This window comes from Arachis stenosperma, chromosome 10 (assembly GCF_014773155.1).
Source record: "Arachis stenosperma cultivar V10309 chromosome 10, arast.V10309.gnm1.PFL2, whole genome shotgun sequence".
Classification (NCBI taxonomy): domain Eukaryota; kingdom Viridiplantae; phylum Streptophyta; class Magnoliopsida; order Fabales; family Fabaceae; genus Arachis; species Arachis stenosperma.
This window is the reverse complement of record NC_080386.1, coordinates 20,566,273-20,592,481: the sequence shown is the minus strand read 5'-3', so window position 1 is coordinate 20,592,481 and position 26,209 is coordinate 20,566,273. Positions and strand designations below refer to the sequence as shown.

Here is a 26,209-nt window from a genome sequence, read left to right as displayed (position 1 = left end):
CACGGCCATGCCTAGACCTTGTTCTTATGTATTTTCAACGGTGGAGTTTCTACACACCATAGATTAAGGTGTGGAGCTCTGCTGTACCTCGAGTATTAATGCAATTACTATAGTTCTTCTATTCAATTCCGCTTGTTCTTTTACCAAGATATCACTTGTTCTTCAACTTGATGAAGGTGATGATTGACACTCATCATCATTCTCACCTATGAACAAGGTGACTGACAACCACTATTGTTCTACAAGCATTTGAGGCTTAGTGAATATCTCTTGGATTCCGGATTGCACGATGCATGGTTGATCGCCTGACAACCGAGTGCTCGCCTGACAAACGAGCCAGCCATTCCGTGAGATCAGAGTCTTCGTGGTATAGGCAAGAAATGATGGCAGCATTCAAGAGAATCTGGAAGGTCTAACCTTGTCTGTGGTATTCTGAGTAGGATTCAATGATTGAATGACTGTGACGTGCTTCAAACCTGTAACCTACTGGGCGTTAGTGACAGACGCAAAAGAGTTATTCTATTCCGGTAGGGGAGGGAACCAAACCGGTGATTGGCAGCACTGTGACAGAGTGTGTGCATTAGCTTTCACTGCGCGGATGGGAGGTAGCTGCTGACAACAGTGAAACCTTACACGAGCTTGCCATGGAAAGGAGTAAGAAAGGATTGGATGAAGGCATTAGGAAAGCAGAGAGACGGAAGGGAAGGCATCTTCATACACTTGTCTGAAGCTCTTACACCAATGATATACATAAGTATCACTATCTTTATCTTCTATGTTATTTTCGTTCATCATCATATACATTTGAGTTTGCCTGACTAAGATTTACAAGATGACCATAGCTTGCTTCAATGCTAACAATCTCCGTGGGATCGACCCTTACTCACGTAAGGTTTATTACTTGGACGACCCAGTGCACTTGCTGGTTAGTTGTGCGAAGTTGTGTAATGCCATGGTATTGAGCCACCAAGTTCTTGGAGCCATTACCGGGGATTATTTGAGTTGTGAAAAAGTATTGTTCACAATTTCGCGCACCAAGTTTTTGGCGCCGTTGCCGGGGATTGTTCAAGTTTTGAGCAAGCTTTTGGTAACATCAGTGCCAAGATCCGGCAACAACATCAAGTTTTTGGTGTTATTGCCCGGGATTGTTTAGGCTGGACAACTGACGGTTCATCTTGTTGCTTAGATTAGATATTATTTTTTTTTCGAAATTCTTGAAGATGAATTCTAGAGTTTCAAGATGATTTGTTGAAATCTGGCTGGCTGAGAAGCCATGTCTAATCTCATTGGACCGAGGTTTCAACTTATCACCACAAGAACTTGTTGATTTCTTATCAATCTTGCTTTTGGAGCAGTGATTTGCTAAGGCTTGGCTGGCCTCTGGTCATGTCTAGTGTTTTGGACCGAAGCTTTCTTTGAAAGCTTGGCTGGCTGTGAAGCCATGTCTAATTCCTGGACCGGAGTCTTAGACTAGCATTGCACTGATTCCTGGAATTCTCATTAAGAATTTTGATGCCTTTTCCCACTTAATTTTCGAAAAACAAAAAAAATTTTACAAAATCATAAAAAGACCAAAAATATTTGATGTTTCATGCATAAGTTTAGTGTCTCATCCTAAGTTTGGTGTCAAATGCATGTTTTTGTTATAATTTTCGAATCCATGCATATATTTCTTTGTTTTGATCTTTGAATTCTATTGACTTGAAGCATTTTTGTGTGTCTCATATGCATTCTCATATTGTTAGTGTCAGTAGTATACAAACTGCTAAGTTTGGTGTCTTGCATGCATTGTTAATTGATTCCTTTTGCATTTTGATTATTAAAAATCCAAAAATATTTTAATTTGTGTCTTTTCAAGTCAATGATACAAAGAATTGAAGATTTAGAACATACTGCAGAGGAATTATACAGAAAAAGCTGAGCATTCAAAAATGCCCAGTGAAGAAGGCAGACTGGCGTTTAAACGCCAGCCAGGGCACCTGGTTGGGCGTTTAACGCCCAAAGAGGTAGCATTTGGGCGTTAAACGCCAGAATGTATACCATTCTGGGCGTTTAACGCCAGGATGGTGCTAGGGGGAAGATTCTGTTTTCAAAATCAAATTTTTTTCAAGTTTTCAAAGTTTTCCAAAATCAAATCTTTTTCAAATCATATCTTTTCAATCAAATGTTTTCAAAATTAATTTCTTTCCTTTTTCAAAGATACTTACTAACAATTAATGATTTGATTGAACATTTTTTGCCTTTTCTATTAAGAACGGTTTTATGTTTCAATCATATCTTTTCTTGTTAGGCAAGTCATTAATTTTTAAAATCATATCTTTTCAAATTGTTTTCAAATCATATCTTTTAAAATTGTTTTCACATCATATCTTCTCAATCACATCTTTTTAAAACCATAACTTTTCAATTAAATCTTTTTAACCACATCTTTTTCAAAATAGTTTTCAATCAAATCTTTTTAATTTCTAATTTCAAAATCTTTTTCAAAAATCACTTGATTTCTTTTTCACTTTTAATCTTCGAAAATTATCAATCAAATTTTCAAAATGTTTTCAAAATCTTTTAATTGAATTTTCGAAAATTCTCTTCCCTCCTTTCCACATCCTTCTATTTATGGAGTACCACTCCTTCTAAATGCACAATTCGAACCTTATCTAACTAAAGTTCGAATTCTTCTTCTCCTTCTTCTTTCTATTTCTCTTTTCCTCTGACATTTCAAGGAATCTCCATACTGTGACATAGAGGATTCCACATTTTCTTTTTCTCTTCTCTTTCATATGAGCAGGAGCAGAGACAAAGGCATTCTTGTTGAAGCTGACCCTGAACCTGAGAGAACCTTGAAGCGAAAGCTAAGAGAAGCCAAAGCACAACTCTCTTTAGAGGACCTGACCGAATTCTTCAAGGAAGAAGAACACATGGCAGCCGAAAACAACAACAATGCCAACAATGCAAGGAAAGTGCTGGGTGACTTCACTGCACCTACTCCTGATTTCTATGGGAGAAGCATCTCTATCCCTGCCATTGGAGCAAACAACTTTGAGCTTAAGCCTCAATTAGTTTCTCTAATGCAACAGAATTGCAAGTTCCATGGACTTCCAATGGAAGATCCTCATCAGTTTTTAGCTGAATTCTTGCAAATCTGTGACATAGTCAAGACTAATGGGGTTAACCCTGAGGTCTATAGACTGATGCTATTCCCTTTTGCTGTAAGAGACAGAGCTAGAATATGGTTGGACTCCCAACCTAAAGAAAGCCTGGACTCTTGGGAAAAGCTAGTCAATGCCTTCTTGGCAAAGTTCTTTCCACCACAAAGATGGAGTAAGCTTAGAGTGGAAGTCCAAACCTTCAGACAGAAGGATGGAGAATCCCTCTATGAAGCTTGGGAAAGATACAAACAATTAATCAGAAGATGTCCTTCAGACATGCTTTCTGAATGGAGCATCATAGGTATTTTCTATGATGGTCTCTCTGAACTATCCAAGATGTCTTTGGATAGCTCTGCTGGAGGATCTCTTCATCTGAAGAAGACGCCTACTGAGGCTCAAGAACTGATTGAAATGGTTGCAAATAACCAATTCATGTACACTTCTGAAAGGAATCCTGTGAACAATGGGACTAGTCAGAAGAAAGGAGTTCTTGAAATTGACACTCTGAATGCCATATTGGCTCAGAACAAGATATTAACTCAACAAGTCAATTTGATTTCTCAAAGTCTGTCTGGAATGCAAAATGCACCAAGCAGTACTAAGGAAGCTTCATCTGAGGAAGAAGCCTATGATCCTGAGAACCCTTCCATGGAAGAGGTAAATTACCTGGGAGAACCCTATGGTAACACCTATAATTCTTCATGGAGAAATCACCCAAATCTCTCATGGAAGAATCAAGAGAGACCTCAACAAGGTTTCAATAATAATGGTGGAAGAAACAGGTTTAACAATGGTAAACCTTTTCCATCATCTTCTCAGCAACAGACAGAGAGCTCTAAGCAGAATACCTCTGACTTAGCAACCATGGTCTCTGATCTAATCAAAACCACTCAAAGTTTCATGACTGAAACTAGATCCTCCATTAGGAATTTGGAAGGGCAAGTGGGTCAGCTGAGCAAGAAAATTACTGAACTTCCCCCAAGCACTCTCCCAAGTAACACTGAAGAAAATCCAAAAGGAGAGTGCAAAGCCATAAATATGGCCGAACTCTGGGAGGAAGAAGAGGCAGTGAACGCCACTGAGGAAGGCCTCACTGGACGTCCACTGGCCTCCAATGAGTTCCCCAATGAGGAACCTTGGGAATCTGAGGCTCAAACTGAGACCATAGAGATTCCCTTGGACTTACTACTGCCTTTCATGAGCTCTGATGAGTATTCTTCCTCTGAAGAGGAGGAGTATGTCACTGAGGAGCAAGTTGCTAAATACCTTGGAGCAATCATGAAGCTGAATGACAAGTTATTTGGAAATGAGACTTGGGAGGATGAACCCCCTTTGCTCACCAAAGAACTGGATAACTTGTCTAGGCAGCAATTGCCTCAAAAGAGGCAGGATCCTGGGAAGTTTTCTATACCTTGTACCATAGGCACCATGACCTTCAAGAAGGCTCTGTGTGACTTGGGGTCAAGTATAAACCTCATGCCCCTCTCTGTAATGGAGAAATTAGGGATCTTTGAGGTGCAAGCTGCAAAAATCTCATTAGAGTTGGCAGACAATTCAAGAAAACAAGCTCATGGACTTGTAGAGAATGTTTTGGTGAAGATTGAAGACCATTACATTCCTACTGATTTCATAGTCCTAGAGATTGGGAAGTGCATGGATGAATCAATCATCCTTGGCAGACCCTTCCTAGCCACAGCAAAGGCTGTGATTGATGTTGATAGAGGAGAGTTGATCATTCAAGTGAATGAAGAATCCTTGGTGTTTAAGGCCCAAGGATATCCCTCTGTCATCATGGAGAAGAAGCATGAAGAGCTTCTCTCAAAACAGAGCCAAACAGAGCCCCCACAGTCAGACTCTAAGTTTGGTGTTGGGAGGCCACAATCAAACTCTAAGTTTGGTGTTGGGAAGTTCCAACACGGTTCTGAGCATCTCTGAGGCTCCATGAGAGTCCTCTGTCAAGCTAATGACAGTAAAGAAGCGCTTGTTGGGAGGCAACCCAATGTTTTATAATTAATTATTTTCTTTTGTTATTTTATCTTTTTTGTAGGTTGATGATCATAAGAAGTCACAAAAACAATGAAAAAAGCAAAAACAAAATGAAAAACAGGAAGAAAAACAGCACACCCTGGAGAAGAAGAAGCTGGCGTTCAAACGCCAGTAATGCTAGCTGTTGGGCGTTTAACGCCCAGTCTGGCACCCTTCTGGGCGTTTAACGCCAGAAAGGGGCACCAGACTGGCGTTAAACGCCAGTAAAGGGCAAAAACCTGGCGTTAAACGCCAGGAATGGGCACCAGCCCGGCGTTTAACGCCAGAAAAGGCTCAAAACGTGGATTTTGATGCCATTTGGTGCAAGGATGCCTTTTCCTTGACACTACAGGATCTGTGGACCCCACAGGACCCTACCATCACTCTCTCTCTTCTTCCCCCATTCACCAATCACCTCAACACCTCTTCCCCAAAAACCCCTCACCTATCAAATCCCATCTTTCTCTTCACCACTCACATCCATCCTTCATAAAACCCCACCAACCTCACCCTTCAAATTCAAACCACTTTACCTCCCAAACCCACCCTCAAATGGCCGAACCCTCATCCCCCTCTTTCCTATATAAACCCCTATTTACCCCTTCATTTTCCACTACCTAAACACCACTTCTCCCCCTCCTTGGCCGAATACACCACCATCTCCCTCCTCCTCATTTCTTCTTCTTCTACTCTCTTCTTTCTTCTTTTGCTCGAGGACGAGCAAACATTTTAAGTTTGGTGTGGTGAAAGCGTTGCTTTTTCGTTTTTCCATAACCATTTATGGCATCCAAGGCCGGAGAAACCTCTAGAAAGAGGAAAGGGAAGGCAAAAGCTTCCACCTCCGAGTCATGGGAGATGGATAGATTCCTCTCAAGGGTGCATCAAGACCACTTCTATGAAGTTGTGGCCTTGAAGAAGGTGATCCCCGAAGTCCCCTTTTCACTCAAAAAGGGTGAATATCCGGAGATCCGCCATGAGATCCGAAGAAGAGGTTGGGAAGTACTTACCAACCCCATTCAACAAGTCGGAATCTTGATGGTTCAAGAGTTCTATGCCAATGCATGGATCACCAAGAACCATGACCAAAGTGTGAACCCGGATCCAAAGAATTATCTTACTATGGTTCGGGGGAAATACTTGGATTTTAGTCCGGAAAGTGTGAGGGTGGCGTTCAACTTGCCTATGATGCAAGGAGATGAGCATCCTTACACTAGAAGGGTCAACTTTGATCAAAGGTTGGACCAAGTCCTCACAGTCATATGTGAAGAGGGCGCACAATGGAAGCAAGATTCAAGAGGAAAGCCGGTTCAATTGAGAAGGCATGACCTCAAGCCCGTGGCTAGAGGATGGTTAGAGTTCATACAACGCTCAATCATTCCCACTAGCAACCGGTCCGAAGTTACCATAGACCGGGCTATCATGATCCATAGCATCATGATTGGAGAAGAAATAGAGGTTCATGAGGTTATAGCCCAAGAACTCTATAGGGTGGCGGACAAGACCTCTACCTTGGCAAGGTTAGCCTTTCCTCACCTCATTTGTCACCTCTGTTATTCAGTGGGAGTTGACATAGAGGGAGACATCACCATTGATGAGGACAAGCCCATCACTAAGAAAAGGATGGAGTACACAAGAGATCCCACTCATCATGAGATCCCTGAGATTCCTCAAGGGATGAATTTTCCTCCACAAGACTATTGGGGGCAACTAAACACCTCCCTAGGAGAGTTGAGTTCCAATATGGGACAACTAAGAGTGGAGCACCAAGAACACTCCATTCTCCTCCATGAAATTAGAGAAGAACAAAGAATCATGAGAGAGGAGCAACAAAGGCAAGGAAGAGACATTGAGGAGCTCAAGCACTCCATAGGACCTTCAAAAGCAAGGAAGAGCCGCCATCACTGAGGTGGACCTATTCCTTGATTTCCTTGTTCTTTATTCCTTTGTTTTTCGAATTTTAGTGCTTTATGTTATCCATGCTTGTGTCTTATGATCATTAGTGTCTTAGTGTCTATGCCTTAAAGTTATGAATGTCCTATGAATCCATCACCTTTCTTGAATAAAAATGTGCTTAATTGAAAAAGGAAGAATTGCATGAATTTTGAATTTTATAATAGTTTAATTATTTTGATGTGGTGGCAATATTTTTGTTCTCTGAATGTATGCTTAAACAGTGCATATGTATCTTGAATTTGTGGTTCATGAATGTTGGCTCTTGAAAGAATGATGAAAAAGGAGACATGTTATTGAGGATCTGAAAAATCATAAAAATGATTCTTGAAGCAAGAAAAAGCAGTGAATACAAAAAAAAAGAGAAGCAAACGAAAAAAAAAGGGAGAAAACGAAAAAAAAAGGAAAAAAAAAAAAAAAAAAAAGAAAAAGAAAAAAATAAGAGTTGTGATCCAAGGCAAATAAGAGTGTGCTTAAGAACCCTGGACACCTCTAATTGGGGACTTTAGCAAAGCTAAGTCACAATCTGAAAAGGTTCACCCAATTATGTGTCTGTGGCATGTATGTATCCGGTGGTAATACTAGAAAGACAGAGTGCTTTGGGCCACAGCCAAGACTCAATAAATAGCTATGTTCAAGAATCATCATACTTTACTAGGAGAATCATTAACACTATCTGGATTCTAAGTTCCTAAAGAAGCCAACCATTCTGAATTTCAAAGGATAGATTGAGATGCCAAAACTGTTCAGAGGCAAAAAGTTAAAAGCCCCGCTCATCTAATTAATACTGATCTTCACAGATGTTTTTGGAATTCATTGCATATTCTCTTCCTTTTATCTTATTTGATTTTCAGTTGCTTGGGGACAAGCAACAATTTAAGTTTGGTGTTGTGATGAGCGGATGATTTGTATGCTTTTTGGCATTGTTTTTAGTATGTTTTTGATATGATCTAGTTAGTTTTTAGTATATTTTTATTAGTTTTTAGTTAAAATTCACTTTTCTGGACTTTACTATGAGTTTGTGTGTTTTTCTGTGATTTCAGGTATTTTCTGGCTGAAATTGAGGGACCCGAGCAAAAATCTGATCCAGAGACCAAAAAGGACTGCAGATGCTGTTGGATTCTGACCTCCCTGCACTCGAAGCGGATTTTTTGGAGCTACAGAAGCCCAATTGGCGCGCTCTCAACGGCGTTGGAAAGTAGACATCCTGGGCTTTCCAGCAATATATGATAGTCCATACTTTGCCCAAGATTTGATGGCCCAAACCGGCGTTCAAAGTCACCTCAAGAAATCCCAGCGTTAAACGCTGGAACTGGCACCCAAATGGGAGTTAAACGCCCAAACTGGCACCAAAGCTGGCGTTTAACTCCAAGAAGAGTCTCTACACGAAATTTGCTTCATTGCTCAGCCCAAGCACACACCAAGTGGGCCCGGAAGAGGATTTTTATGTCATTTACTCATTTCTGTACACCTTAGGCTACTAGTTTTCTATAAGTAGGACCTTTTACTATTGTATTAAGAATCTGGGGGATTATTTTTGATCCTTTGATCACTTTGGGGAGGCTGGCCTCACGGCCATGCCTAGACCTTGTTCTTATGTATTTTCAACGGTGGAGTTTCTACACACCATAGATTAAGGTGTGGAGCTCTGCTGTACCTCGAGTATTAATGCAATTACTATAGTTCTTCTATTCAATTCCGCTTGTTCTTTTACCAAGATATCACTTGTTCTTCAACTTGATGAAGGTGATGATTGACACTCATCATCATTCTCACCTATGAACAAGGTGACTGACAACCACTCTTGTTCTACAAGCATTTGAGGCTTAGTGAATATCTCTTGGATTCCGGATTGCACGATGCATGGTTGATCGCCTGACAACCGAGTGCTCGCCTGACAAACGAGCCAGTCATTCCGTGAGATCAGAGTCTTCGTGGTATAGGCAAGAACTGATGGCAGCATTCAAGAGAATCCGGAAGGTCTAACCTTGTCTGTGGTATTCTGAGTAGGATTCAATGATTGAATGACTGTGACGTGCTTCAAACCTGTAACCTACTGGGCGTTAGTGACAGACGCAAAAGAGTTATTCTATTCCGGTAGGGGAGGGAACCAAACCGGTGATTGGCAGCACTGTGACAGAGTGTGTGCATTAGCTTTCACTGCGCGGATGGGAGGTAGCTGCTGACAACAGTGAAACCTTACACGAGCTTGCCATGGAAAGGAGTAAGAAAGGATTGGATGAAGGCATTAGGAAAGCAGAGAGACGGAAGGGAAGGCATCTTCATACACTTGTCTGAAGCTCTTACACCAATGATATACATAAGTATCACTATCTTTATCTTCTATGTTATTTTCGTTCATCATCATATACATTTGAGTTTGCCTGACTAAGATTTACAAGATGACCATAGCTTGCTTCAATGCTAACAATCTCCGTGGGATCGACCCTTACTCACGTAAGGTTTATTACTTGGACGACCCAGTGCACTTGCTGGTTAGTTGTGCGAAGTTGTGTAATGCCATGGTATTGAGCCACCAAGTTCTTGGAGCCATTACCGGGGATTATTTGAGTTGTGAAAAAGTATTGTTCACAATTTCGCGCACCAGTGATCTTACTAAAGGACACTTGCTCCATATTACACAGGAAAACCTAAAGCTCTGATACCACTTTGTCATGACCCGAACCAAGCCATGGCTGGCGCTCAAGGGACAAGTCCCTCAGCAAGCCAAACGACTAAATTTTCAGAAAAACGGACAGAATCTCCTCTGTTTCTAGGACCTTACCAACATAAATATTAACTCCCTGTATTAATAATAAACCTCCATTTCCAAGACAACAACAACAACATACTCCAAATTATATCCACAACCAAATATATCCAAAATACGCATCATATATATATCAAGTTGATAAACAGAGTATATAGTTAAAACCATAAGTCTTACATAACCAAATCATAATCACTACCTAAACAGTTCAAGATTCAAAATAACATAATCCACACGAGGATCCTGTCTGTGACATATGGAGCATTGACATAATCTAAATTTTGAGCAAAGGTCTCATTACATAATTACTTAGCCCTTAGAAAGAAGAAGGGCTCACCAAAATGACTAAGATCTACTGAGGGGCAGGTGGAATGGAACCTGGAATGACTCCTGTATCTGAAAAATATGGGAATATAATAGGGTGAGTTTTGCAACTCAGTGAGCAAACATTACATCTATAACCCACACGAGACAATACAGAGTTTACCTTGAAAATTATATTTCTTTTCAGAGATGAGGAATTCATATTAATTAATTATACAAACATTAGATAAATAGTTAAGCGGATGAACTGAAATGGGAGTTCTCATTCCAGAAGTCAAATCAAATCAAATATTACACATCTAGGGCGGCTCCACCTCTAAGGGTAGCCCTTTCCTCTAGTGTGCCCGTACGGTATAACAGATCCAACGTGTGGCCTACACGTTAGGCTAGCAACGCCCCTGCTAGCTGAGGTCTGAGCCAGATGCATCTAGGTTAACGTCATAACCGCCGTTAACTACGGTTTTCTAGTCAGAGTCTCCCAAACCAATCCAAACCAAATCACTTATAAAAATCTCTAGTGCTTATAACATACTACTAAATTCCATAGCAAATCAATATATATAGGATTGCATACTAAAATTTAATTAAAATTTACCTAAGGTCAAATAAGAAAACATTTATACTTTACAAAATATATAAATATCGTCTCGTGTGTATTTTTATAAAATTGTAAGTTTCACAAATCAATATTTATTTTCAAAAATTCAGAAATCACAATAATAAAGTATTTTTAAACTCCAAAATTAATGATTCAACGTAGATATTGATAATAATATATCTAAAAATAATTATAGATATAATATCCACTCACAACTTGATTCAAAAGAACCGGAAGCAACTCTGAGCGCGTCAACGAGCTACCAAATGATGTCCAATAATTCTACAACTCTAGAAATATGACAATAATGATATTTGTGAGCTACTAATATTGTCAATTAACATAATCCTACTCACCTTGACAAAATCCCCAAATTTTCTAACCCTAATAACCCTAATTCGGATTTATACATACCCATAAATATATAGATGACAAAAATTGGGAATATGGCTAATTATTGAGTCAAAGAGTTACCTTGAAGCCTCAATAATAATTGGAACTCAAATTTGAATGCTTCCTTCACTCATTAGTATGAGCTTCTTGATTTGGGGTTGTGAAAAATAAAAATTTACTTTGGATATAGATGATATATTAAAATAGAGATAAAATAAAAGGGTAAAATGAAATCTGGTGTGTTGTGGTTGGATGAAGATTTTGAAATGAAGAAGATGGAATGGAAGAGGAGATGAAGGAAAAGAGAGGGTTTGGTTTTGATTTGTATGAAGGAAATGAAAATAAAAGAGAGAGGGAGGGATCAGGGAAGGCTCGAGAGAATAAGGAGGGGGAAGGGGTTTAAGTGGGGGCATGTGCCACCCACGTGACTATGCACTTCTGTTTCCTTTTTTTTTTCGTGGGTATAACATTCTCTCCCCCTTAAAAAATTCAGTCCCCGAATTTTGAACTTATATACTACGATAGATGTAATTATTACCTTCAGACTCAAATAAATATGGATATTTGTCGCGCATGGTATCCTCCACTTCCCAAGTTGCTTCTTCTACTGAATGATTCTTCCAAACCACTTTCACAGATGCTATCTCTTTAGAACGTAGTTTCTTTACTTGGCGATCAACTATAGCCACTGGTTCCTCTTCAAATGATGAATCCTCCTGTAGCTCTATGGCTTGTGGTGCAAGCACATGAGATGGGTCGGGAAGGTATTTGCGCAACATTAATACATGAAAGACTGGATGAATCATAGACAACTCAGGCGGCAATGCCAAGCGGTAAGCAACTGCACCTATTCTGTCCAGTATCTCAAATGGACCAATGTATCGAGGACTAAGCTTGCCTCTTTTTCCAAACCTCATCACTCCCTTCATAGGCGACACTCTCAGAAATACCTGATCACCCACTGAAAACTCTAAGTTACGCCTTCTGTTATCAACATAAGCCTTCTGCCTACTCTGAGCTGCTAATAAACGTTCTCTTATTATGCGAACCTTCTCAACCGCATCTTGTACCAAATTTGGCCCTAAAAGCTTAACCTCACCAACCTCAAACCACCCAATAGGTGACCTGCATCTTCTCCCATAAAGAGCCTCAAATGGTGCCATTTGAATGCTGGCTTGATAACTATTATTATAAGAGAACTCGATCAAAGGTAGATAGATGTCCCAATTCCCACCAAATCTAGAACACAACACCTTAACATGTCTTCCAATATCTGGATCGTCCTCTCTGATTGCCCATCGGTTTGAGGGTGAAAAGTTGTGCTAAGATCTAGACGATTTCCTAACGCTTTTTGAAAAGATTTCCAAAAATGAGAGGTGAACTGGGGCCCGCGATCTGAAATAATGGACACTGGAATTCCATGTAGCTTAGCTATCTCATCAACATAAAGTTGAGCATACCGAGCTGCACTGAAAGTTGTTTTCACCGGAAGAAAGTGAGCTGACTTCGTCATTCTATCCACAATTACCCAAATTGAATCAAAACCTTTAAAACTACGAGGTAAACCTGTTACAAAATCCATTGTAATCCTTTCCCACTTCCATTCAGGTATCTCAATCTGTTGTAATAACCCAGCAGGTCTTTGATGTTCAGCTTTAACTTGTTGGCAAGTTAAGCAATGAGAAACAAAAACTCCTATGTCTTTCTTCATGCCTTCCCACCAAAACAATTGTTTCAAATCTTGATACATCTTATTGGAGCCTGGATGAACGGTATACTTAGAATTGTGAGCCTCCTCCAAAATAGCTTTCTTCAAGTCGGGGTTATCTGGCACACATAAGCGTTGACCACAACGCAAAACATCTTGATCAAGAGAAAAGTCTGAGTTCCTCCCATTGCGAACATCTTCCATAAGCTTTCTTAGTTTCGGATCATCACTTTGTGCAACCTTGATCTGTTTTATCAGGGAAGATTGGGTTTGAACATGTGCTAAGAAAACTCCTTATTCTCCAAGATCAAATTGAATTCCACTGGCCTTCAATTGATGGACTTCTTCAACAATTGGTCTCCTTCCAAGAGTGATATGGGCCAAGCTACCCATAGATTTCCTACTGAGGGCATCTGCTACAACATTTGCCTTTCCAGGATGATACAAAATGGTACAATCATAATCTTTTAGCAACTCCATCCATCTCCGTTGCCTTAAATTTAAATCCTTTTGTTGGAATATATACTTCACACTCTTGTGATCCGTATAGATCTCACAGGTCTCACCATAAAGGTAATGTCTCCAAATCTTTAAAGCAAAGACGACCGCTGCCATCTCCAGGTCATGAGTTGGATAATTCTGCTCATGCTTCTTGAGTTGTCGCGAGGCATAGGCAATGACGCGGCCATGCTGCATTAATACACAACCAAGTCCTATCCGAGATGCATCGCAAAAGACTGAGAATCCCCCAGACCCAGAAGGTAAAACAAGAACTGGTGCTGAGGTTAGACAAGCCTTAAGTGTCTGGAAACTTTCCTCACAAGCTTCTGACCATTGAAACGTTACATTCTTCTGAGTTAACTTGGTTAATGGTGCAGAAATTCTCGAGAAGTCCTTGATGAATCGCCGATAGTAGCTGGCCAACCCTAGAAAGCTACGAATTTCTGTCACTGTAGTAGGCCTTGGCAACTTCTGAACGGCTTCAACCTTCTTTGGATCCACCATGATTCCATCTTTTGATACCACATGCCCCAAGAATGTCACCTGATCAAGCCAAAACTCACATTTAGAAAACTTAGCATAGAGCTTGTGATCCCTTAAGGTTTGTAACACAATCCTCAAATGATACTCATGCTCCGTAGCACTTTTCGAATACACCAAGATATCATCGATGAAGACGATAACAAAGCGATCTAAGAAAGGTTTGAAGACTCGATTCATTAAGTCCATGAAAGCTGCAGGCGCATTCGTCAGACCAAAGGACATTACTAAGAACTCATAGTGCCCATAGCGAGTACGAAAAGCAGTTTTTGGAATGTCTTCCTCTTTTATCTTCAATTGATGGTACCCTGAACGCAGGTCGATTTTTGAGAAACAGGTAGCTCCTTGAAGTTGATCAAACAAATCATCAATCCTTGGCAATGGATACTTGTTGCGAACAGTTATCTTATTGAGCTGACGATAATCCACACATAGTCGCATCGTTCCATCCTTCTTCTTTACAAATAGAACAGGAGCTCCCCACGGAGAAGTGCTAGGACGAATGAATCGTTTCTCTAGCATATCTTCCAATTGAACTTTTAATTCTCGCAACTCAGTTGGAGCCATACGATAGGGAGGAATGGACACAGGTTGGACTCCCGGAGCCAATTCTATAGAAAACTCAACTTCACAGTCAGGCGGCATCCCCGGTAGCTCATCAGGGAACACGTCAGGGAATTCTCTAACGATAAGAACCTGATCAAGACTAGGCACTTCGGCATCAACATCTCTAACAACTGCCAGAAATCCTTGGTTTCCCTTATCCATCAATTGCATAGCACTCATAGATGAGATAATGCTAGCTAAAGTGGAACAGTCATCACCCTTAAAAACAAAAGGTGAGATACCCGGTATGTCAAACTTCACAGTTTTGGAGTAACAGCCCACATCAGCATGACAAGCTGCTAACCAATCCATGCCTAAGATGACATCAATATCTTCCATTGGTTCTAAAAGGATCAAATCAGCTAAGGTTTCAACGGTATTAATTCTAACAACACAAGACCGAAATACGACTCGAACCATCGTGGAGACTCCAAGCGGAGTGCCAACATGAAATGGGTAGGATAACAGTTCAGGTTGTTTATCGAAACGAGATGCAAGATGTGGAGATACATATGAATAATGAGAACCCGTATCGAATAACACTCGAGCATCTAAAAAACAAACTTGTAAAGTACCTGCCACCACAACATGAGAAGCTTGAGCATCTTGACGTGTTAAGGCATACACACGTGCTTGACCTCTTCCTCTTTGGCTCCCTACTCTGTTATAAGTCTGACCCCTGCCACCTGCTCCTCTGCCACTAGGACCAGAAGAATTTCCAAGAGACATAGCTGAAGATGATGGCATTGGTGTTGTAGGACGTGCAATACCTGGAGCAAAGCCTCCTCTAGGATTTGGACAATCCCTCCTAAGATGACCAGATTGACCACAACCAAAACATGCACCAGTAGCCTTGAAACATATACCGGAATGGTAACTCCCGCACTGAAGACAATAGGGCTGAGCTGGCCTTGTCTGATTTGAACCCTGTGCACTAGATTGAGAGGTGCTCTTAACAAAAGGTCTGGGATTCGAAACACTCATGGGAGCAGATCCAGAAGAAGCAACCCCACCAAAAGATGCTTGAGTACGAGCTCGATACCCCGAATAACCTTGCTGATTAGTTTGACCATGATGAGACTGAAATCCTCCTAAACTAGATCCACCAGAAAACTGTCCCTTCATCTTGGGCTTCTTACCAACATCCTTAAAAGCATTTCTCTCCGCTATCCCAGCTTCAATTCCATAGGCAGAGTTTAGGACATCCTTAAAAGACATGCGTCCAACTTCAGGCATAAGAGTAGTGAACATAGGTTCTGCCAATCCACGAACGAAACGACGAACTTTCATCTCTTCTGAATTCACCAAGTACGGAGCACTCTTAGAAAGTCTAGTAAACTCCTTAGCATACTCAGTCACTGTCATATTCTCTTGCCTTAATCTTTCAAAGGCAATTGCATCTTCTGCTTGCTTGTTAGCTGGATAAAATTGAGCAAGAAACTCTTCAGTAAACTCTTCCCAAGAAGGAGGAGGAAGTCCAGCTGCTTCTTTGCTCTCAAGAAGAGACTCATACCAATATCTTGCTGAACCACGCAAGTTGTAGGATACTAACTCAACAGCCCATTCTTTGGTGCACTTGAGAGCTCGAATAACTTTCTTTGCATCCTCTAGATATTGTTGTGGATCTTCATCCAATGAATCTCCATTGAAAGTGGACGAATTCAACTTCAAATACTTTTCAATTGGCGGCTCTTGATCCCCAAATAATTGATGAACCCTATGAGGCTGAGGATTTGGCGCATTAGGAAGTCTCGCTTCACCCCTATTTTGATTTGTTAGAACCTGTAACACCGCATTAAGAGTTTGATTCATTCCCCTCAATTCAGCTGCTAAGTCCGGTTGAGCCTCTCTTACTGCGGGGTTCTCTTGAACTCTCTCGCGGGGTATCTCTCCTTCGCGCCTATCAGCTATTCTTTGGCTCCTTGGCCTTTGTCGAAGCGCTCCAAGTGGCGGAGAAACTGCCCTATTGGATTCAGCAGTATCAGGAGCACCAACAGTTCCACCACGTCTTTTCTTAGATGGCATCTTCCACCTATCGAGTAAGTAGAGCGATTGAATAACCAACGACATATATATATGGAGTTCGAAGACAATAGGACAGACAGAAAGAATTATGAGACCAAAAGATTGAGGACAACTTCCTATAGGCCTCTAGTAACATCACACTTTATGAAAATGGGCCGGCTTCCATTTGCACAATTGTGATCTTACTAAAGGACACTTGCTCCATATTACACAGGAAAACCTAAAGCTCTGATACCACTTTGTCATGACCCGAACCAAGCCATGACTGGCGCTCAAGGGACAAGTCCCTCAGCAAGCCAAACGACTAAATTTTCAGAAAAACGGACAGAATCTCCTCTGTTTCTAGGACCTTACCAACATAAATATTAACTCCCTGTATTAATAATAAACCTCCATTTCCAAGATAACAACAACAACATATTCCAAATTATATCCACAACCAAATATATCCAAAATACGCATCATATATATATGAAGTTGATAACAAGAGTATATAGTTAAAACCATAAGTCTTACATAACCAAATCATAATCACTACCTAAACAGTTCAAGATTCAAAATAACATAACCCATACGAGGATCCTGCCTGTGACATATGGAGCATTGACATAATCTAAATTTTGAGCAAAGGTCCCATTACATAATTACTTAGCCCTTGGAAAGAAGAAGGGCTCACCAAAATGACTAAGATCTACTGAGGGGCAGGTGGAATGGAACCTGGAATGACTCCTGTATCTGAAAAACATGGGAATATAATAGGGTGAGTTTTGCAACTCAGTGAGCAAACATTACATCTATAACCCACACGAGACAATACAGAGTTTACCTTGAAAATTATATTTCTTTTCAGAGATGAGGAATTCATATTAATTAATTATACAAACATTAGATAAATAGTTAAGCGGATGAACTGAAATGGGAGTTCTCATTCCAGAAGTCAAATCAAATCAAATATTACACATCTAGGGCGGCTCCACCTCTAAGGGTAGCCCTTTCCTCTAGTGTGCCCGTACGGTATAACAGATCCAACGTGTGGCCTACACGTTAGGCTAGAAACGCCCCTGCTAGCTGAGGTCTGAGCCAGATGCATCTAGGTTAACGTCATAACCGCCGTTAACTACGGTTTTCTAGTCAGAGTCTCCCAAACCAATCCAAACCAAATCACTTATAAAAATCTCTAGTGCTTATAACATACTACTAAATTCCATAGCAAATCAATATATATAGGATTGCATACTAAAATTTAATTAAAATTTACCTAAGGTCAAATAAGAAAACATTTATACTTTACAAAATATATAAATATCCGTCTCGTGTGTATTTTTATAAAATTGTAAGTTTCACAAATCAATATTTATTTTCAAAAATTCAGAAATCACAATAATAAAGTATTTTTAAACTCCAAAATTAATGATTCAACATAGTTATTGATAATAATATATCCGAAAACAATTATAGATATAATATCCACTCACAACTTGATTCAAAAGAACCGGAAGCAACTCTGAGCTCGTCAACAAGCTACCAAATGATGTCCAATAATTCTACAACTCTAAAAATATGACAATAATGATATTTGTGAGCTACTAATATTGTCAATTAACATAATCTTACTCACCTTGAGAAAAGCCCCAAATTTTCTAACCCTAATAACCCTAATTCGGATTTATACATTCCCATAAATATATAGATGACAAAAATTGGGAATATGACTAATTATTGAGTCAAAGAGTTACCTTGAAGCCTCAATAATAATTGGAACTCAAATTTGAATGCTTCCTTCACTCATTAGTATGAGCTTCTTGATTTGGGGTTGTGAAAAATAAAAATTTACTTTGGATATAGATGATATATTAAAATAGAGATAAAATAAAAGGGTAAAATGAAATCTGGTGTGTTATGGTTGGATGAAGATTTTGAAATGAAGAAGATGGAATGGAAGAGGAGATGAAGGAAAAGAGAGGGTTTGGTTTTGATTTGTATGAAGGAAATGAAAATAAAAGAGAGAGGGAGGGATCAGGGAAGGCTCGAGAGAATAAGGAGGGGGAAGGGGTTTAAGTGGGGGCATGTGCCACCCACGTGACTATGCACTTCTGTTTCCTTTTTTTTTCATGGGTATAACAAATTAACATCAAAATCAGCAAATTAAATCAATAATCCAACACTTAGCACTAAAACAGAAAATTGAAGTAACAAACTAACTAACTAACTAACTAACTAAAGGAGAAAATGGTGGATGGTGAATGATAGTGGTGGGTGATGGTTGGAGGAGGAAAATAAAAGAAAAGAAGAGAGAAGAAGAAAAGAAATGGAAATAAGAGAAGAAAAAAAAGGTGTGTGAACAGGGAAGGGAGTCACGCGTACGCGTGACAGGGGAAAAATGGAGATGACGCTTACGCGTCGGTCACGTGTATGCGTGGAGTGGAATTTGTGCTAGACGCACAGTTTTGGCACCCTACCAGCACAACTCTCTAGTTTTTGGCCCATGCAGCAACAGCATTAGCGCGACGCGTGCGCATTGGCCACGTGCACGCGTGGGCGTCACTTTTTTTTACTCTTTTTTTTTAAAAGAAAGCATAAAAACAAAATTAAATACTCTCCTACCCTATTTACACTCTAAACCAACCAAAATTTTAAACTTAACAAAAATCTTTTTAGTTTTTGAAAATTTTTTCAAAGGCAATGCAAACAAAACTTGCACTTCAAGCAAAATGCAATTCAAAAACAAATATTCTAATCAAAACATGAATCTAACAAGTAACCTAACAATCAAAACAAGATATGCAAGAGTTTAAAGAGAAAGAAAACTACCTAACAATGGCAACTCAATTTATTCATTGATTATATCTACAAGAGAATGGAAAGAGTTTACCATGGTGGGGTGTCTCCCACCTAGCACTTTTATTTATTGTCCTCAAGTTGGACATATGGAGAGCTCTAATCAAGGAAGCTTGTGCTTGAATTCATCTTTGAACTTCCACCAATGCTTGAATCTCCAATAAGCTCCATCATTCCAAGTCATTTGCATCAAGCTTTGATGGAATTCTTCACAAACCATGAGCTCCTAAAATTGATCCTCTTTTTGTGATCCAAGATCCCACACTTTGTTTTCACACCCATCTTCTAATTGATCATCATGATTTCATTTGGTTGGTAAGCAAGCCGAATTCTCATTTGAGCACCAAATTCTCCTCCTAGATCCATACAATTTAGCATTCCTCCAACCATGGGACCTATGCCTTGAGGGTTCAACCTTAATGAGCCTAACATCATTTTGACAACCACTACACAATTCTCCCTTACTCTTCAATCCACAAAGAACTCTATGTTGCCTATCCGTTTTAAGCAAACCATATTCAAATGGGACAATGAAGCTTAGGAATAAGAGGTTTGCCCACTTGAATGATGTAATGGATGATGGTGACTTAGGAAGGGGTAGTCCCAATGATCTTGCAAGTGCCACTTTCTTGTGCTCTTCTTCGACTACCTCCACCTCTTGGCAAGCTTCTTCAATTTCAATTCCTTGTTCACCAACTATTTTTATACATCCCTCATTGCTCAAGACATGTGTCGGGGGTTGTGCTCTAGCCTCCTAAATATCAATTTCACAATACAATGAGGAAGGTTCAACAATCTCAAATAGCACATTAGTTGGTGTAGAATCATCTTCAATAGTAAGACTTGTTACTTGCTCAACTTCTTCCAATTTCTCATCATCCACAATATGCTCAAGAGGTTGCACATTATCCTCTTCAACATCAATTTCAAGCTCAATAGAAGAAGGTTAACCACTTCGACAAAATCACCAACAACATTACTTGGTGTGGAAGTGTTCTCAATCTTGAAATCCACCTCTTGTTCAACTTCGCCTAGGTCTTCAACCACTTATTTTTCTTTAACAATCTCCATCCTTTCCACTTGTTGCACAACACACTCCACTTCTTTGATCTCATGTTGAGTAGTGCACGAAATTGCAATCACACTTTTGCAATCCGCACAACTAACCAGCAAGTGCACTGGGTCGTCCAAGTAATACCTTACGTGAGTAAGGGTCGATCCCACGGAGATTATTTTTGTTGAAATGAACTATATTTATTTTATTATTCTTAGTCAGGAAGCCAATAGGATTAAAAGTGAAATTACTAGATTTGATTATAAAAATAAAAGAGAATAACAGTGTTACTTGTTGTGCAGTAATGAGAAATATGTTGGAGTTTTGGAGATGCTTTGTCCTTTGAACTTCAACTCTTCCTTGAATTCCTTCAACACACGAAAGGTTCCTTCCATGGCAAGCTCTATGTAGGGTGTCACCGTTGTCAATGGCTACCTCCCATCCTCTCAGTGAAAACGTTCCTATGCTCTGTTACAGCACGGCTAATCATCTGTCGGTTCTCAATCAGGTTGGAATAGAATCCATTGATTCTTTTGCGTCTGTCACTAACGCCCAGCCTTCAGGAGTTTGAAGCTCGTCACAGTCATTCAATCCCAGAATCCTACTCGGAATACCACAGACAAGGTTTAGACTTTCCGGATTCTCATGAATGCCGCCATCAATCCGGCTTATACCACGAAGATTCTGCGTAATGAATCTAAGAGATACTCATTCAGTCTGATGTAGAACGGAGGTGGTTGTCAGGCACACGTTCATGGTTTGGGGGAAGGTGATGAGTGTCACGGATCATCACCTTCTCCATAATTAAGCGCGAATGAACATCTTAGAGAAGAACAAGCGTGTTTGAATGGAAAATAAAGGAATCGTATTAATTCATCGAGACGCTGCAGAGCTCCTCACCCCCAACAATGGAGTTTAGAGACTCATGCCGTCAAAAAGTATGTAATTCAGATCTGAAAATGTCATGAGGTACAGAATAATTCTCTAAAAGTTGTTTAAATAGTAAACTAGTAACCTAGGTTTACAGAATATGAGTAAACTAAGATAATTGGTGCAGAAATCCACTTCTGGGGCCCACTTGGTGTGTGGTGGGGCTGAGACTAAAGCTATCCACGAGTAGAGGCTTTTCTTGGAGTTAAACTCCAAGTTATGACGTGTTTTGGGCGTTCAACTCCGGATCATGACGTGTTTCTGGCGTTTAACTCCAGACAGCAGCATGTACTTGGCGTTCAACGCCAAGTTACGTCGTCTATCTTCGCGCAAAGTATGGACTATTATATATTGCTGGAAAGCCCTGGATGTCTACTTTCCAACGCCGTTGAGAGCGCGCCAATTGGACTCCTGTAGCCCCAGAAAATCCATTTCGAGTGCAGGGAGGTCAGGATCCAACAGCATCAGCAGTCCTTTTTCAGCCTAAGTCAGATTTTTGCTCAGCTTCCTCAATTTCAGCCAGAAAATACCTGAAATCACAGAAAAATACACACACTCATAGTAAAGTCCAGAAATATGATTTTTGCCTAAAAACTAATAAAATTTAACTAAAAACTAATTAAAACATACTAAAATCTACATGAAATTATCCCCAAAAAGCGTATAAAATATCCGCTCATCATTGAGATTCTAAAATCTCCTTCATGCTCCTCTCTTCGGTTGATTTTTTACATTCATCCGTGGAAATGCTTTGCTTGTCGCATGAGTCCCATGAGTCCAAGGTGGCTTTAATTTTGGCAAGGTTAGCCATGATATCTTCGTGTCTCTTTTGGGCTTTCTCTTTCTCCTTTTGACGAATGATTGCTTGAAACCGATCCATTGCTTCCTTGAGATGATCCATTGGCTCTTGTTCTACTTGGCTAACATAGGTAGGATCGTATTGCTCTTGGATTGATGGATATGGATATTCTTCCATGGAGGATTGTGGTAGAAAGGAGAATTCATGTTGTGGTTAAAAGTTCTCATACATTGGAGGTGGTTCATCTTGGTAATGGCATGGAGGTGGTGGTTCTTGATGGTATTGGTGGCGGAATTGGGGTGGTTTTATGTATGATTCATATGGCTCATAAGGTGGTTGGTATGGTGGATATGAGTTAGGGTCATATGGAGGTGTTTGGTGGTATAGAGCTCGTGAGTATGATGGTTGAGGGCCATATTAAGGAGGGGGTTCATAGGCATATGGTGGTGGTTGTTGATAATCACAAGGAGGTCCACCATAACCATTGGATTGGTATACATCATGGAATGGCTCTTACTCATAGCACATTTGAGAAGGTTGGTGCCAAGAAGGGTGATCAAATCCTTGAGACTCCTCTTATCTTTGATTGTTCCATCCTTGATGCATGTTGTCATTGTAATTCCCATCTCCTACAACATAGTTAGAACCAAACTCATAGCCAAATGGGTGAGAATTCATAGTGAAAAGAGGAAATAAGGATAAAAACTAAAAAGAAATAAAGAAAACAAACTCCTAACTACTAGCAAAACCAAGAAATAACCACAAGAAAGATATTCGTAGATTCACAATAGCCAATAACATAACACTATTGCAATTTCCCAGCAACGACGCCAAAAACTTAATGTGAGAATTATCGTCGGTCTAGAATTTCTCAATAGAAAAAGAACTTCGTTGCAAGTATGTCTAAACCGATAAACAACCTTCAATCAAAGTTTTAATTTGTTTGTCACAAATACAAACCCCAATAAAAACCGAGAGTATTTAAAGCTCAGATCATCTCATAAGGAATTGCAATGAAGTGCTCAATTATTGGCTATGAAGGAACAAGGGAGTTTGATTTGGTGATTGACAAGAAAAGTAAATAGCAAAAAAATAAATAAGCATGCAAGGAATTAAATGAAAGGTAACTAAAGTAACAAAAAGATAAATTAAATGGCAAAAGAACTCTTAGCTAAGGCTTGGAAATTGAGATCACCATCCTTGGCTACAAACCATATATTGACAATTATGAGGGACCAAACACATTAAGTCTAATTCTATGCTTGAAGTATGTCAAATAGGCTTGATCAACATCAACCCATAAGTCTCAATCTAGCTACTAATTGACTTAGTAGTAGACTAGTGTCAATGGGTATCAAATTGACCAACAAGGATTCTCAAATCTCCAATCCAATTAGACCTAATGACTCAAGATCACTCAATTCCCTTAGCCTAGGCTAAGAGTGTAGAAAACTACTCTATAACTAGTGAAAATATTTTATCAAACACCTAGAGTGCAATAAAGGTAAACATCATAAAAGCAAGAATTAATAAAAGCTATAACTAACAAAAGCAAGAAATCAACAATAGCAAGTAAGGTAAACATCAAAAGACATAGAAATATAAAATTACATTAAAAGGAAATTGAGATCCAACAATTGTTCATAAGCTAAAATAAACAAAATAAAGAAACTAACAAGAGAAACTAAGAATATTAAAGCAACAGAACAAGAAAATATAAAGAGGATTAACAAGAACAAGAATTAAAATCTTAGATCTAAGATAATGGGACCTAAACTACCCTAAATTCTAGAAATCTAACCTAAAACATGGTAAAAACTAAACTATGACTACTTAGTTCATTTTCATCCAATACTTGAATTCAATAGCATTAGAAATGAGTTGGATTTGGGTCTGAATGGCTCAAAAATCACCCCACCGTATTGCCTTTAAGTTGGTCACGTGCTGCTTTCCACACGTATGCGTGGGCCATGTATACGCGTCGCTTGATAGATTTTCTCCCACGCGTATGCATGGGCCACGTATACACGTCGCCCTGAATTTAGCAAATCCTCATTTCTTCATGAATTCTCCATTTTTACATGCTTTTTCTTATTCCTTCAATCCAATCTTTACCTTCTAAACCTGAAATCACTTAACAAACATATCAAGGCATCGAATGAAATTAAAGTGAATTAAATTGATCAATTTTTGGGCCTAAAAGCATATTTTCACTCTTAAGCACAATTTAAGGAGAATTTACAAAATAATGCTATTTTAGTGAATAAATGTGGGAAAAATTGATAAAATCCTCTAAATTCAATACAAGATAAACCCTAAAATGGGATTTATCACTTATCTACTAAAAAAATTTGAGAGCGAAAGAAAATGACCTGTTAATACTATTATTTGTGGTGACTTTGGAAATGATGCTGAGCTGTTCAGCATTCCAAGAGTCCATGGCGTCATGGTTGGTGTTCTATCCATTTTATTGTCATGCTTTACCTTATTAGTCAAGATTGATACTGTTTTCTTAGTGCATCTGTTTCTATTCATTGTATAGGTAAGCAATGCTCAAGAAGAATTATTATAGTGGGATGCTGTAAATGCTAAAAATAACCTCAAGATTCTTCATGCCTTAGAGCGATGTGCAGCTGGGATTATACAAACTATAGGTCATTTCAAGTTAGGCACAAACATTTTGCCTAGAGATGTTTCAAATCTTACAAAAGACATTGAAAATGTGCATCTAGCACATGAAGTAGTAAACTTCAACTTGTTATTGGAAAAGTGGAGGCGTGCAGAAGTTGAGGAGACTAAGCTATTTCTTGCTGGACTAAAGGTTGTTGTTGTATGTTTGACATCCTTTACTTTTGCAGACTTATCATGTGTCTATTTATGTTAAAACTTAAAAGATTACTGATTATTTAAGAATTTTTTTTCTAAATTTTTCTTTTGGAGAACTTTTCTTTCTTGTAATATTTTCAATAATTTCCAACTACTTGAAATGAAACATTAATCTATAAGTGCCTTTTTATTTCATGGATGTATCTGAAAATTACTTATCTCGCCTTTTTAAGTTTCTAAGTTGTTCTTTCATTTAATATGCAACATCCAACTGGTATTTTTATCCATCCTTCTGGTACTGAGCATCATATCAAGGACCATCTAAATATTTTGAGGAAGATGTACGGCGACAGCCAAGGAAAAAGATTGAAGATTTGAGTGGATGATGTGTCAGCTTCACAGATTGGTTCGGATACATGGTTATTGAAGTTTGACAAGTGGAAACTATATGGTATAAGTTTCACTTAATTTTTCATTGTATTTTTTTTTCCTTTTTCTCCATTTCCATCCCCTTTACATATCTCAAAATAACCAAGTGTTTAGTATTATCTCTATCCTTAAATTTAGAATGTGTTTACTTAATAACTTATTTGCTAGGAGTTGTAGCTGGCATCCATAATCTGATTAGAAAAATATGTTGTACATTTTACTTGTACCTAATATTTGTCAACATTGTAGGTGAAGAACAGCAAGGTTGTGTTGTCACCGCCATTATGAGTACAAAGGTGTGTGGTAAACTTGTCATTAATAGAATGTTTGGTTCTGCACGTTAGAGCCCTTTAGTGGCATGCATGTCCTCTTTAAATGCAAGTAATTCTTCAACAATCACCAGTTTAAATTTGATTATGATGATATTGGACTGAAACTGTTTCGTATTATATTGATTCAGGTCAGTTGTAAGGTTGGAATTGAGCAACTATTGTGGGGCCCTTCAAGATGCTAGGGAGGCTTCGAACTTAGCTCCTTGCTATTCTGAGGTCACTAACTCTTGATTCATGTTTTCTTAGACCTTCCATATAAATGCCTAAAATGTTATTTTCTCATTTGTATTTGCTCTTCTTATGACGAAACAAACAGAGGCTGATATTTAGATATAACTTATCATTTAAGGATTTGTCTTAAATTTAGATGCACTTCTATTGTTGTAGAAACATGTCACCAAATTTCTTAATCCAC

General features: G+C 39.1%; 1 non-coding gene and 1 pseudogene across 1 annotated transcript; one reads left to right on the top strand and one right to left on the bottom strand.

Moving 5' to 3' along the window:
- LOC130956843 (sucrose-phosphatase 1-like) overlaps window positions 1-26,209 on the top strand; it is an 87,488-nt pseudogene that overhangs the window by 24,233 nt on the left and 37,046 nt on the right.
- LOC130958938 (small nucleolar RNA R71) lies at window positions 3,321-3,428 on the bottom strand. The gene has a single exon (XR_009078038.1). It is a non-coding gene; the product is annotated as a small nucleolar RNA R71 (small nucleolar RNA).